This window comes from Malaya genurostris, chromosome 3 (assembly GCF_030247185.1).
Source record: "Malaya genurostris strain Urasoe2022 chromosome 3, Malgen_1.1, whole genome shotgun sequence".
Classification (NCBI taxonomy): domain Eukaryota; kingdom Metazoa; phylum Arthropoda; class Insecta; order Diptera; family Culicidae; genus Malaya; species Malaya genurostris.
The window spans coordinates 206,939,469-206,954,283 of record NC_080572.1 but is presented as its reverse complement, the minus strand read 5'-3'; positions in this window follow the sequence as shown (position 1 = coordinate 206,954,283).

Sequence of the window (14,815 nt, the reverse complement as noted above, 5' to 3'; positions counted from 1 at the left end):
CAAATGGTTACGTGGGATGATGGATTACTCGCTCCTAGTGACCTAACTCTCACATGCAGTTTTCCTTTTAAAACATTCAATGTGAGCTATCCTCTTCGTAAGGAATGGTTGGCTGGTTGTTTGGAACAACAACTTGATGAACACATAGTTTGTTATACGGACGGTTTTCTGTTGAATGGTCGTGCTGGTGCTGGTGTCTACTGTCGTAAAGTGAGGCTGGAGCAGTCTCATTCACTTGGTGGATACTGTACTGTGTTCCAAGCGGAAATCTACGCAATTCTGTGTGGAGTACAATCGGCACTTCAGCAGAGGATCTGTGGTAAACGAATTTATTTTTGTTACGACAGTCAGGCTTTAAAAGCACTCAGTTCGAATGATTCACGGTCTAGTGATCGCATGTCGAACTCAAATTGAAGACCTCAGCATTTCAAATGCTGTTTACTTCTTATGGGTACCCGACCATTCTGGTATTACTGGAAATGAATGGGCTGATGAGTTGGCTAGAGCTGGTGTGACGAATGAATTCGTTGGTCCAGAACCAGCTTTACCATTTTCAACTAGTTGGATAAAGCACAAGATTCATTCTTGGGCTGCATCCAACCATGCCAGCTACTGGCGCAGCTTACAAACTTGCGCTCAGACAAAAGCATTTCTACCAGATTTGAATCTGAAAATGTCAAAGTGTCTACTGCATTTTTCCAAGCATCATTGCAGTATTCTGGGCAGAGCTCTAACTGGACATTGCAAACTCAATTATCACATGGCTACTATTCAACGTGCTGAGTATTATTCGTGTGATTGGTGTGAATGCGATTACGGTACTTCATATTATCTGATATGTAACTGTCCCGCATTGACGCAACTACGTGTCCGTGGTTTTGGTTCTCCATACATGGTTGAGTCTGTGTATGCGGAGCTAAAATTAAAGGATATTCTCTCGTTTCTCTCCCAATGTAGCAAGGAGCTATAGTCAGAACGGTTCATCGTTCTTCCTGGAGTGAATGAATCCTTTCTGTATTCACCTTAAATAGGGTTTAGCAGATTGTTTGGCATCCTTTAGGGGGTACCGAAGTTACTTCTGCTCGTACATACTGCGAATCGTTCTGCATTCTTCCGGGAGTGCAGAATGATGTCGCTTTTGCAAGATCTCTAAATCCTCTCGGGGGTTGGAGGTTTTATTAACAGCAGACTGACCTCGTTGAGGTTCAGAATTTACTTTTGCTTCCACTAAATGTGATCCCCAGCAGATTGTTCAGCATCCCTTAGGGGTGCAGAATTTACTTCATTTACTTTGCTTTTATGTGTTTTTGTGTCGTCAATTTTTCCCATCCTCCTAGTCCAACCCGTGCCATTTCATTCAATCCTTCCCTCTTATATATCGGGAAAATGATGCTAAAAACAAATTGATGGCACAAATCTCCAAATATCAAGGGGAACGTGCCATTTGAGCCAATTTGTTCTGATTCCTGTTTCACATTGGTAATTGATTAACATTTCTTGGAAATTAAAGTATTATTGAACAATATATCAGATAAAAACACTTCTGAAATGTTCACTACTGTGCTCCTAATTTCATCTCAAAGATTTTATATTCTTCCTATCGTTGGTCCTTTATTCATCTCATAAATTAGCAATGGCTACAACAATCAAAACCAAAATATTGCACAATTTCACTCCCAGGTTCAAAATGTCTGAATTTTCCTTTAAAAGGGGCCTAATGTCAACTATGAGACAACGCATGATGTTTTTAAAACTGTTTGGAATAATTTCGACGTTAAAATTTGTTTCGCTTTCGTTACTTTTCTTTTTAAATTTAAAATTTTACTGTGCAGTTAATTTGGAGAACTTAAAAAAACAATAAAAGAATTGTTACTTTCTAGGCATTAGCCCTTCTAAAAAAATGCAGAACCAGAGATGCCATTTATAAAGATTTTTCTGTATTGTATTCGCATACTGATTTGAATCAGATTACAGATTTTATACAGATTTTCTAAATTTAATACAGATTTGTAAAGGTTTATAAAAAGTGAGAAGTAAAAAGTTAGACTTTTTCTCTGAGTGTCTGTTAGTATTTGATTGCAGTACTTCTTTAAAAGTTTATTAATCAACGGATAAATCACATGTTAAAGTGGAAATCTTTTGTGCAAATATTTGATTATAAACACTGATAAAATTTATATTAAAATTTTGTACCAATTTGAACTGATTCATTTTATTAGTGAAATTAGATAGAGCAGATACATATTTTCTATGGAAATATCTGGCATCTCTGTGCACAGCCGATGAAACACACATACTTAACAGTGTTATGGTGACGTATGGCGGAAAGAAACCAGTGCTACTAGATTTGCCGCAATGGTTATTTCATTAGTATTTGATACGCTCTTTCTGGTAATATTCGAAGCCGAAATAGTTTTATTGAAATATAAATATCAACAATATAATTAAACTAATGTCACGGATACCAAAAAACAACTTGTTTACGATAATATGAAGAAGGAAAATAATTTTTCTTGTAACATTATGAGAAAACTTGGCAACTTTGCGAAACCAAATGAGATGAAAATAAAGCGCAATATAGTGAACTAAATGAAAAACTTTCATCTCATATTCTTGAAGACTTTTATTGCTTGTCGGGTATTCTTTGAAGTTTTTTATCGTTAATTAAACAAGTGCCAAGTGAACATTACTAATTATGAAGTCATCCAGTATTCAATAGTAGAGTAATTGTGCGAAATAGTGATAGATATTCAGAAACATGACGAACTGTAAATCTTGAGACGAAAATGTGTCCTAAATTGAAAAGGGAGTGTGTTTTAAATGAAAAAACGTGCACCGAAGAATTTCAAACCATTTCTTACAATGAGAAAATGTGACAATAGCTTGAATAATCATTTTAAAACATTCTACAGTTTGGCTTTGGTACGTTGTAAGATATAATTCATGTTCAAAGTAATGAGGTGAAGGAATGATATGGAAATAGGAGCTCAGATAAAGCAGGGAGCTGTTACTCTACAGTTAGTAAAAGAATGCCATATATCACGCTAGAAAAAAACTAATTATTAGGAATCATGTTTCAGTATTAAAAAGTAATAGTAGAGTACACTCAAAATGATGAATTGGGAAAATATTTCACTCTGTTTTCACAAGTAGCACAACTGATGTTAACTGAATGCGATCTCGTTAAAATGGACAAAATATCGGTCATACTAAAGTTAGCTTACGACGTCTTCTATTTCATCTCGCATAGGGCAAGGGAAAGATTATGCCTAACAACTACAAAAATCGTGACAACTAAACAAACGACGCAGAACTTGATACGGCTCTTCACTTCTTGAAAGGAATGAACAGAAATAACGTGCGTACGTAGAAACAAAGCACCATTATGTAGTACAACTAAATCATAAATATCAACATATCATGTGTGTTAACTTGGACGAATTCCTACTGACGGTCAGTAAACGCAACTTCCTCGAACTTCACGAACAATCTACGTGAGTGGAAACAAATCGTATTGTCGTAAAAATCTGACGCATTGCGCTTCTTCAGAAAGCCACCCAGAATGGATGGTAAATGAGCATATAAAAGATTAAAGTAGTCCCACCAATCGGTTCCCGTATTTGTCATTCCTACTGAGGGTTTTGTCACTGCGTCGACTAACGCCCATCCAAACCACCCATCCACCCACCAGACACACCCTGCTGGATTTGGCAGAACATTCGGCAGTTTCCATATGGTTTTTGTTCGACAATGATATGGCTGCAGGATTCGGTACAATTTATCGTTCGGCGTATCGTAAAATATGACCGTTGTTATTTTTATTTCTCTGAGTTATGGCAGAGAAACAGACGTTTGCGAATCCATTCCAGAAGACGGTCCCCGACCACACTCAACTGCCGGCTTTGTGGCAATCAGATTCACTACGCACGACGTTCCGATGAACACTTTCATTGGCATCAGGTTGCTGAGCCGATCGAAAACGTTCATTTAACCTGCTCTAATTGAGTTTGGATAGGAGAATATTTACCGGGAGTGTAATTAATCATAATAATTAAATACTTTATTCAGAGTCTCATTAACTCTTAACGTATGAACCATTATTCAGATAATCAATAAGTACGTAAAAATACCGTTTTGTGATAACATATAATCGCTAATTGATAATTGAGGACTGCTTGAATGCCAATGATTGACAATCTTTGTACACAAAAGAGACTGTTGTACTGCCAATATTAATATTTATTGGTAGCCTGACTAGTGTGGAAATATCGAAGGTTGAATTTTTTTCAAAATAGCAAACATGGTCAATAGGGTGCCAAAATAAATGGGCAATAGCTTATTTTGCAACACGGTAGCACCTAAATGATTAGAAATCAAAAAAAAGTAAGCTTAATCGGTCACGGGTAAGTGGTTGCGCCCATTTAATTTATTTTGTGGTGAATACGACCTACTTAACTATGGGGCGCCTTTTCAAAATGTATCATATGGATGAGTGATAAGTTTTTAATCGTGAAAATCACTTGTTTTATTTAACGTATCAACCTAATTTTTTCTAGACCTTCTAAAATTTTCTGAAATGTTTGATAAGTAAAGGAGGTAAAGATCAGTGGTTGACTCGTTCAGTTCTGCCCAGAATACGAGTCTAGAATCCAATTCTAGATATTAGCTCTAAAATTCAGATTCAGAATCCTAGACAAGATTATTTTTTTCAGAGTTTTGGATCCGAATTTTAAAACTGAATTCAGAAACAGAATTTTGTTATTAAAATTCTACTGCAGATCGAAATCCAGGTCCAGAGTTCAGAACTATGATTCAGGTTAAGAGTTCAAAGCCGTACCAGACATCTGGTCTCGAATTCAGTTCAGAACATAGGTTTAAAGATCAATCGAGAACCAGAACTCAGTTTTCAGAATTCAATTACTGAGCTCAGATTCAGAATTCAGTTTCAGAATTTTGCATCAAATTGTGCTTTGTAATTCAGGTCCAAAATTTAGTTCCATTATTCGGTTCTCGAATTCCTGCTTCAGAGTTCAGACCCTCTAAGGAAATGTTTCTATATCTTAACTATAGAGAATAACACGGACGAGTTTCATGCATAACTGTCTTCTGTAATCATTATTTCTCAAAATTACGTACAAATACTCGCTGAATGCATTGAAAAATACATGAAATATCTTATTTTCCAAAACCCTTAAAAATTTTCTATTGAAATATATGCGGGGCATAACGCCCGATCGTGGAAAACATGAAAAATATACAATTTAAATTACGCGAAGTGCGATTATCTGAACATAGAGGCACACTCCAGAAAAAATTGAATTTTACTGGTGACGTAATCCCTCATACGATGTAATTCATAAAGACCTAATTTGTCAAATGACGGAAAATTTTATTTGTAATGACTTAATGTTAGATGAGCTTGAATTTTACTGGTTTCGACTGTAACTTGCGTTCTGCTAGCAGGTGCAACTGTATGAACTTAAATGCACGTTTTACCAGCCAAGCAGATGCATGCTTCTGTGGCTCAGTCGATTAACAGACGTACTTGCGATCCAATGATTCTCGGTTCGAGTCGCGGCGGCTGCTATCAGTATTCTTTTTATTTTATTTCAATGAATTTTATGTCATGGAGTTTTAGACACAATTTTGAATGTTCTTCCATGTGAATTTGCGTGAACTGCGACGCTCCATTTATGTGCATCTAATAAGATGTAAAATCACAGGGATTTTTTTAAGTGTGCAGGATGATCTTAAACAACAGGTAAACAGCCATCAAAACAACGAATTAAAGCTCATGACAACCACGGGGCAATATGCACCCTCATAAAGCTTGTTCTTCTTATTTAAGGAAAGCTTAAGACTTTTCGTTGACGAAATATTTGCCAGATGGAAGATTGTTCACTATTATTCAGTAAATTGATCACTTATGGATAATTTTTGTAAGCGACTACTTGAGCATTTTGCCTCACACAATTCGGGCCATTTTACCCCCAAAAATATGAGACGATAAATTTGACGATTTTTCTTTAAAATTGCAAATACATCGTCTTTATTTTAGAAACCCGAATTGGCAAAGAAGTTCACTAGTTGCACAATTAAAATCGTCTTCCTTACCCTAGAAAATTACTATGGAGTGAACATCAAAAATTACTTATAACAGAGACATAATTGTTTTTTTATAACTTTTTCAGATATGATTGAACCATCGCTACCAAAATTTTGTACTAATCTGTTGTTATTGCGGACTTTTAGTTTTATTAAAATTTCAGTGAATAAAATTGGTAACTTTTGAGAAAAGCAAAAGGTGCATTATGCCCAGGGGGTACGTTTTACCCCATCTTCCCCTACTTTTAATTTTCTAGAGCGGCAGTGCCCATTTGATTAGCTACCTCAGAAAAAAGTCCCTATGCAAAATTTGGGCTAGTCGAAAATGAGTAAGCGATGTCCAGTTTATTTATTTATTTGATTTGAAGCAGCTGTTCGGCATAAAAATTTCGAAATTGTGGTCAAATGTCGCAGAAATGAGTGAAATACATGCACGATTTACATTTGGTTTGGTATTTGAGCAATAGTTCATCGCATTAGGGTGGTGTTCAGTCGACAAATAATCCATTGGACACGGTTAAATGGCTCCTAAATGAAGTTTAATGAAATGAAATTTAAAAATAAAACAGAGCTAAAAATAAACTATCATATAGAAAGCGTATATCAACTAGCAATTTAAAGTGAAATTCAGCGGAATGGACGAGTCAAAACAAAAAAAACACTTAACTTTTCGTAATTAAATTTACAACAATTAAATATGCTATATATTATTAATAATAATATTATTATTATTATTATTATTATTATTATTATTATTATTATTATTATTATTATTATTATTATTATTATTATTATTATTATTATTATTATTATTATTATTATTATTATTGACATTATTATTATTATTTTTTTTTAAAAATACGTTTATTTCTTAAGGCAATTTACATAAGTTTTTCTTCGTCGTAGCATCACTTTTACATAAAATTCTTATCCTAGTTTAATTCTAACATAGTCACAACGATTTGAATTTATTAAAACATATTCCTCTTATTACTTGAATATCATCTAAGGTAACTCGTAATTAAATATGAAATCTACTCGGAAATATTATTTGAACCAAACGATTAACTTCTATAAATTATAAAATAAGCTGCTATTTTCAGACATTTTGTTGATAATTTCATAAACTGTTTCGAGTTTGTTTGTATCATTACATAATTTTTATTCTAATTTAGCTATTGGTTGAACTCATGAACGCAGCTGGAATCAGAACTAAGTCTTAAAAGGGGCCTTTATTAAATTGAAACTCCAATTTTCTTCATGAAATGATAAATAAGTTTCATATATGAAAGGTCACGACAAGCAAGAATGTCTCGAACTGGGACATTGGATAGTCTACCTTGGGTACGCAAAGAATTTATTAGTTGAGATCTGACATCACGATACTCCACGCATGTCCAAACGAAATGATCAATATCCCGATAACCTTCTCCGCAAGCACAATGATTAGTCTCGGAGAGCCCAATTCGAAGGAGATGTGCATCTAACGTGTAGTGGTTGGACATGAGTCTGGACATCACACGAATGAAATCCCTACTCACATCCAGTCCCCTGAACCATGCCTTTGTCGATATTTTAGGAATAATTGAGTGCATCCACCGACCCAGATCATCTTTATCCCAAGAAGCTTGCCAGCTGGCAAGTGTTCTTTGGCGAGTCGCGCTATAAAATTCGTTGAAAGCAATCGGTCTCTCATAAATTTCACCCTCAATAGTATCACGTTTGGCTAAAATATCGGCTCTTTCATTGCCAGGAATGGAGCAATGAGCCGGGACCCAAACTATAGTGATTAGATAATTATTGTTCAATATGTCGTTCAGGCACTGTTTTATTATGCCCAGGAAAAACGGTTCAGTCTTGCCAGTCATGTTTGAGCGAATGGCTTCAATTCCACTCAGACTATCTGTGAAGAGGAAATAATGGTTTGGAGATAATGTGACGATTACACTCAAACTATAATGAACTGCTGCTAGCTCTGCTATATAAACAGATGCAGATTATTATTATTATTATTATTATTATTATTATTATTATTATTATTATTATTATTATTATTATTATTATTATTATTATTATTATTACTATTATTATTATTATTACTATTATAATTATTATTACTATTATTATTATTAATATTATTATTATTATTATTATTATTATTATTATTATTATTATTATTCCATTTTTGAGTTTTTCGTCACCACTTTCGGTGCTTCCGGAACAGGAAAAAGGGGGATCAGTAGGGCCGAATTAAGTTTTCATGCCCACAAACTAACAATTTCTGCAAACTGGAAGAATTTATCAGACAGTTTTATGGGATTTATACCTGTTTTTGACCATCATTTGTGAAAAAATAATAATGAAACTGGTAATTTTTTCCATATCACTCTTTAATTCCGGAACCGGAAGTCGGATCCGGATAAAATGTTCTAGCAGTTTTTAGAAAACTAAAAGACCTTTCATTTAAATCTAAGTTTGTGAAAATCGGTCGAGCCGTTTCGAAGAAAATTGAATGTACACCTTTTCTTTAATTTTCACATATTACCATGTAACTCTGGAGCCGGAAATCGGATCCAAATAAAATTCAATAGAAAGCTATGGATCCATAAGACCTTTTATTTGAATCTTAATTTGTGAAAATCGGTTCTGCCTTCTCCGAGAAAAGTGAGTGCATATTTTTGTTACATACATGCACACATACACGCACAGACATTTGCTCAGTTCGTCGAGCTGAGTCAAATGGTATATGACATTTGGCCCTCCAGGTCTCAGTTAAAAAGTCGGTTTTCACAGTGATCGCATAGCCTTTCTAAATGAGAAATGCAAAATGGTTATGTGCCCAAAGCACAAACTTTGGATAACCCCTAAATGACCATATCTGAATCGGCAAGTATTAGCCGAAAAAGACGTTTTCGTTCGGCACATCAGAAAAGAAATGGCACTTCGGTGCCAATTAAAAAAGTGTTTTGCAAATAGCATTAACTTTACGTCTGCTTAGCGTTTCAAATTGAACTGTTTAAGCTTGCACAAAGCTGCTCAATTTGAACTGCTCAGCACTGACGAGTCTAAAACGAAACGTAAAGAAAAGTAAAAACGGTTATGTGCCCAAAGCACAAACTTAGGATAACGCCTAAATGAGTGAAATAGTGTTCTTTCCTATCATTCCACATATGTTTGCATATATAAATATTCAATGGAGTTGATAGCTTTTATTGAAATTTTGAAGAAAGCTGAAAATATTCTGTATTTTTTCACGATACGCTTTGTGCGATGGTTCGTTGAATTCATGCGGTTGAGGTTTTGCGCATCATTTTTAGCACCGAGTTTCATGTTAAATCCCAGTCTCATCTAAATTTGAAAATCTAGCCCCAGAGAGCCAATTATTTTTCACAAAACGTTTTTGCGAGATAACATCAGATCTCCATGCAATTCTAAGACTGTTGTAAAAATATTTTATAATATGATAAATCAAAGCTATTACAGTCTAACGGATGTTTTTATTAGTTTAATTTTTTCAATAGGAATTGCTCTACTGTCTGGAAATTGTTTTGACAGTGAAAAATGACGTCTCTACTCAATACTGTTTGGAAATCATCATGAAAAGGTTGACACTAGAACAACGCTTTCAAATCGTTGAAATTTATTTTCAAAATCAGCGTTCAATTGAATCAAAACAAACATAATTGCCACAGTCGAAAATTTCTTACGGTCGCGACGACAGAAACAAAGACAATACAGTGCAGTGAACAATAGAGTGTACGAAATGGGCAAATACGATTTAACTTAGCCTGAAACTTGGGCAACAAGGCCAAATTCAATTTGTATTGATTTCAAGCACTGCAAAGTTAGACCTGCAGCAACCGAAATTGAAATCTTCCTTAAGGAACGAATGCATCTAAACGTTAATGATGTAAGTGAGATTCAATTCAACAAGGCGTCGAACTGTGTGTACATTATGTTCAAACGTGAAAAAGATGCAATTGCATTTGCTTCGGTTAATAACGGGGTGCACAGTATTGATCATGACAATGTTAAATATAAAATCCCTGTGTACATGGTGGACAATGCCATAGAAGTACGCGTGCATGACCTTCCCCCGCAGACCAGCGAGGGGTATGTTCGGGAATGTATGTCGCAGTACGGTGAAGTTCTTTCCATCGAAAAGGAAGTATGGCGGAATTTTTTCCCGGGTATCCGGAATGGCGTGCGAGTGGTACGTATGCAACTACGTAAAGCAATTCCATCTTACTTCATTTGTGGTCAAGACGGGATACATCCGTGTAAAACGTTGATTACGTATGAAAATCAATTGGTTACATGTCAGTTTTGTGAACAACCTGCACACTACGGCAAACCTTGCACTGAAACTGCGAAAACAAACAAAACAAACAAAAACAAGGACAACCACCCAACAACGGAAACTAGTGAATGCAGTGCTCCTGTTTAAAAAGCACCTTCACTATCTAACCAACTATCAACTGCAATCAATGTACAAAGCGCATCTACAGCAACTGCAAATGAACCCAAGACTGCGATCAACAATGAAAACAAGGAAACGGAAACCACTCACAATTCCAACGATGTAGCAATGGATGATATGAGCAACGGACAAAATGACCTCCAATCTTCGCTAGAAGGAAATGGAAGCTCCTCTCCCCCTAGAAGAAGGGTGACAACGAGATCCAACAATAAAAAAATTATATTGTGTAACAAAAACATGGGTAAATCGGCCACGTAAAGTTATACGCAAATTGGCCTGAATAAAAATTGTTATAAATAAAAAAAACATAATTTCCGTATTAGGAGCAAAGATAATCCACACGCCGTTCAATAATTACCGATGCATCCCGAAAAATATACTGTTTGGTGCAGTCTAAAGGCTAGTGGAATCATCGGACCATAGTTATGTAAAAATGAGAAAAGGCGACGTGTTCCGTTAATGGAAATCAATACAGAACCATGACCAATGAATTTTTGTTGCCGAACCTGTGGCTTCAACAGGATGGTACCACTTGTCATACTGGAGCCGAATCAATCGACTTATTAAAAGAACATTTCAACAACAACCATTATTTTGATAAATAGACCGGTGAACTGGCCTCTGCGTTTATGTTGTGTCAAACAACACTCGATTATTTTTTGTGAGAATACGTGAATTCATTGGTTTATGTGGATAAATCAGCATTAATTGATGCTTTGGAAACCTATATTTAACGTGTCATTGCTGAAATATGCCCTCAAATGCTTGAATTGATTGATTGAAAATTAAACCTCCAAATTTACCTTTGTGAAAAATTTTCGTGGTGGCTACATGCCCGAAATCATATTTAAATGTTAAAAGCAAAAAAATTACCTACCAAATAAAAATAAAACTTAACCATTCCATACTTTGGCATGTGATTTATTTCAATTTCAAATCATCTAGCTATTGAAAAATCACCCTTTAGAACCTCGTTGGAAACCAACACTACTATAGATACGAGCACCAACAGATAACAATCATTGTGTAACGCTTTTTGTTACAATCGATTCTCGATGCTTCAAACGAATATCGATACGGCACAGTATGCGATTTTCACTGATAACCGAAAATGACTGAATGATAAATCACAGTTTCGAAACAATCAGTTTTGGCCGTTAACTGGATACGATAGCCGGGCAGTACGACTTACCCATGTCCAATTTAGCTCAAATTTTGCACAGGGTTTTTTTTTGAAGTGCCTAATCATTCGAGGTTTTCCGCTTTACGAAAATATAGGTAATTCTTTTTTAGTAGTTACCAAATGAGCAATTTCATTTAATGTCGTAGGTCGATTAGTTGTATACCTATATATTTTTTTTGCTCAAACTTATTTGACAGTTTGGGACAGTGTATACATTTTACATATAGCATGAATAGTTCAACATTATTAACCTTCAATATTGTGAAGACACCAAACCAATCCGACGAACCGTTGTTGAGATATATAATAATGAAAATTTCTTAGGAATTTTAGTCTAGGCCCAACTAAAAAATTATTCAATATTTGAACCAAATTATATTAAATTAAATTTAAGAAAAAATGCGTGATCTCTAACGGTATGAAATGGTATAATTCACATGGTATAAAATTTAACAGAAAACAATTCCCGCTATAGAATACTAACCGGAGTCTGGCCTCGCTAGTAGAAAAATAAACTTAATTTCCTAACAAATTAACAAACAGTTAAGAAATAATTCTGTTGTTCGGATGGTTACATATTGTTTTAATTTTCCAACATAAAAATGTAACTAAAACCGCCAACGCAGCGTCATTGTGTGTGTCTACTTATTGACACACGGTTTGCCGTCGCAACTATATTGTTTTGTGAAATGAGTGCGTGAAAAAATTTGCACAAAAGGGTGGTCAATTCACCCATCTCGCACCATGACATAGCAAAATCACGCATTCGACAGTAAGTAGTATTTTGAAATGATTCCGGAATCGGCTGACTCTCAACAGGATCTGGCGGCACGGAACGACAACTTTTAATCGGTTGAAGTCGTTCAAGTTAATAAAAACTCCATACACGGACAAATAGCAGTTCCGAATCGCGAGTGCGAATGTTGTACGTCAAATATCTGACAAAATTTGTCGGTATGATGAAATAAATATCAAACCAGACTTCGAGTAGCTTTGATTGTTTAATAGCCATAAGTTATGTCGAAGTTCTCAAATAAAATGCGTGATCTAGAAGGCAGTTTGTAGTCGTGGGTTCAAGAGTACACTGTTGCAAGAATGAAAACTTATACCTGAGTTAATTCAAGTCTGACGTAATTTCCTGGGTTATGACAGAAAATTACGTCTATTAACAAGTATGAATAGATTCTGTGTTTGTTTCGATGTCATCCTCAGCCAAATTAGTAGTTAAGTTGATGATATGACTCATTTTTACGTGGTCTGAAATGTAAATGTATAGGTGTGTTTCGTGTGATATCTGTGAATGCGATTACAGTACTTCATATCACCTGCTATGTAACAGTCCCGCATTAAAGCAACTATGTATTCAGGTTTTTGATTCTCCATACATATTTGAATCTGTTTATGGGGAGCTACAATTGAAAGATGTTCTATTGTTTCTCGCCCAATGTGGTAAGCAGCTATAACACATGGATCAATAAGTCCCGATACTAAAGCAGAGATGGCGCTCGTAGTAAATCAGTAACCACGTCTTTCTAGAGTACTAACCTTTGCTTGAAACGGGTCAAAATTTTAAGTCGATCCGACCAGAAACAGCTGAGTTATCGAGGTTGGAGTAAAGTCGTTTTGTAGTTTGTTTAAAAAATGGAAAAAAACCGAGTTTCGTGTTTTGATAAAACATTGTTTTTAATGGGTAAAAACACCGTGCAAGCGAAACAATGGATTGAAAAATGTTATCCGGACTCTTGTCCATCAAAAGCAACGATTTGTCGGTGGTTCGCCGAGTTTAAACGTGGTCGTACCGACACAAATGACGCGGAACGCTCGGGTAGACCTGTGGAAGCCGTTACACCGGAAAATGTGAGTGAAGTGACAAAAATTATAATGAAAGATCGTAAAGTGAAGCTCCGTGAGATTGCTGAGATGACACAGATATCATTTGGAAGTGTATTTACTATCCTTCATGAAAAATTGAGCATAAAAAGGTTTTTTCCAAGTGGGTGCCGCGATTGCTTTCGATGAAACAAAAACAGCAACGAGTCGATGATTCAGAAAGCAGTTTATCGAAAAAAAACAAAGAACGTTGGAACCATTGTATCACCCTAAAAGGTGATTATGTTGATGAATAAAAAAAAATTTTGCAAAAAAATATTGTTTCCATTGTTAGTCTCGGGACTTATTGATCCATGTTAGTCAGAGGGGTTCATCGTTTTTCCAGGAGTAAATGAATCCTTTCTGTTTCTACCCTTAAAGGATTTAGCAGATTGTATGGCATCTCTTATGAAGTGGAATATATGACCGATTTTTACATGCTCTTAATCAATTACGAATTTTTTTTTCAAATTATTATATAAAGAAAAGGGATCAGGGTCATTTCGCCGAAAGCCATTTCGCCGAAAACCGTTTCGCCGAAAGCCATTTCGCCGAAAAGGTCATTTCGCCGAATGACATTTCGCCGAATGGGTCACTTCGCCGAATGCCATTTCGCCGAAAAGATCATTTCGCCGAAAAGGTCATTTCGCCGAATCCTGAAATCGTCTTAAAATCGTAATTAGAATTGATTTAAATTAAAGACAAGCGAAAGATGATAGCGTTAACGCCCGTTTTGTTGACCTACCATTGTACTTCTTGAATAATGATTGATTGTTGTACTCTTGAATAAAGATTGATTCATCATGAACCTAAGAAAGTAGTTCCCAAGCAAACTTGTTGACTATTAGCTACTAAGCATCAAAGCAATTGCATAGGTGTATCTACCAGGCAAATGCAGGTGGTATTTTCCGTTTATTAAGTGAAAATGAAAAAAAAATCTAATGCGACTACGCCACATCGTTTTGGTTCATGTGCCGTCCGACCTAACTAATGCAAATAAACCTAGTTTTGAGTAGAGGCCGCCGCTTTCGACTCAGCTGGCGTCGGGAGCCATCTTGGCTTCGGTTATGTGGCTGCGCTAAATTAGTTATACAGGAGACATAACATCCAGGAAATATGGCCCTTTCGGCGAAATGACCTATTCGGCGAAACTACTTTCGGTGAAATGGCTTTCGGCG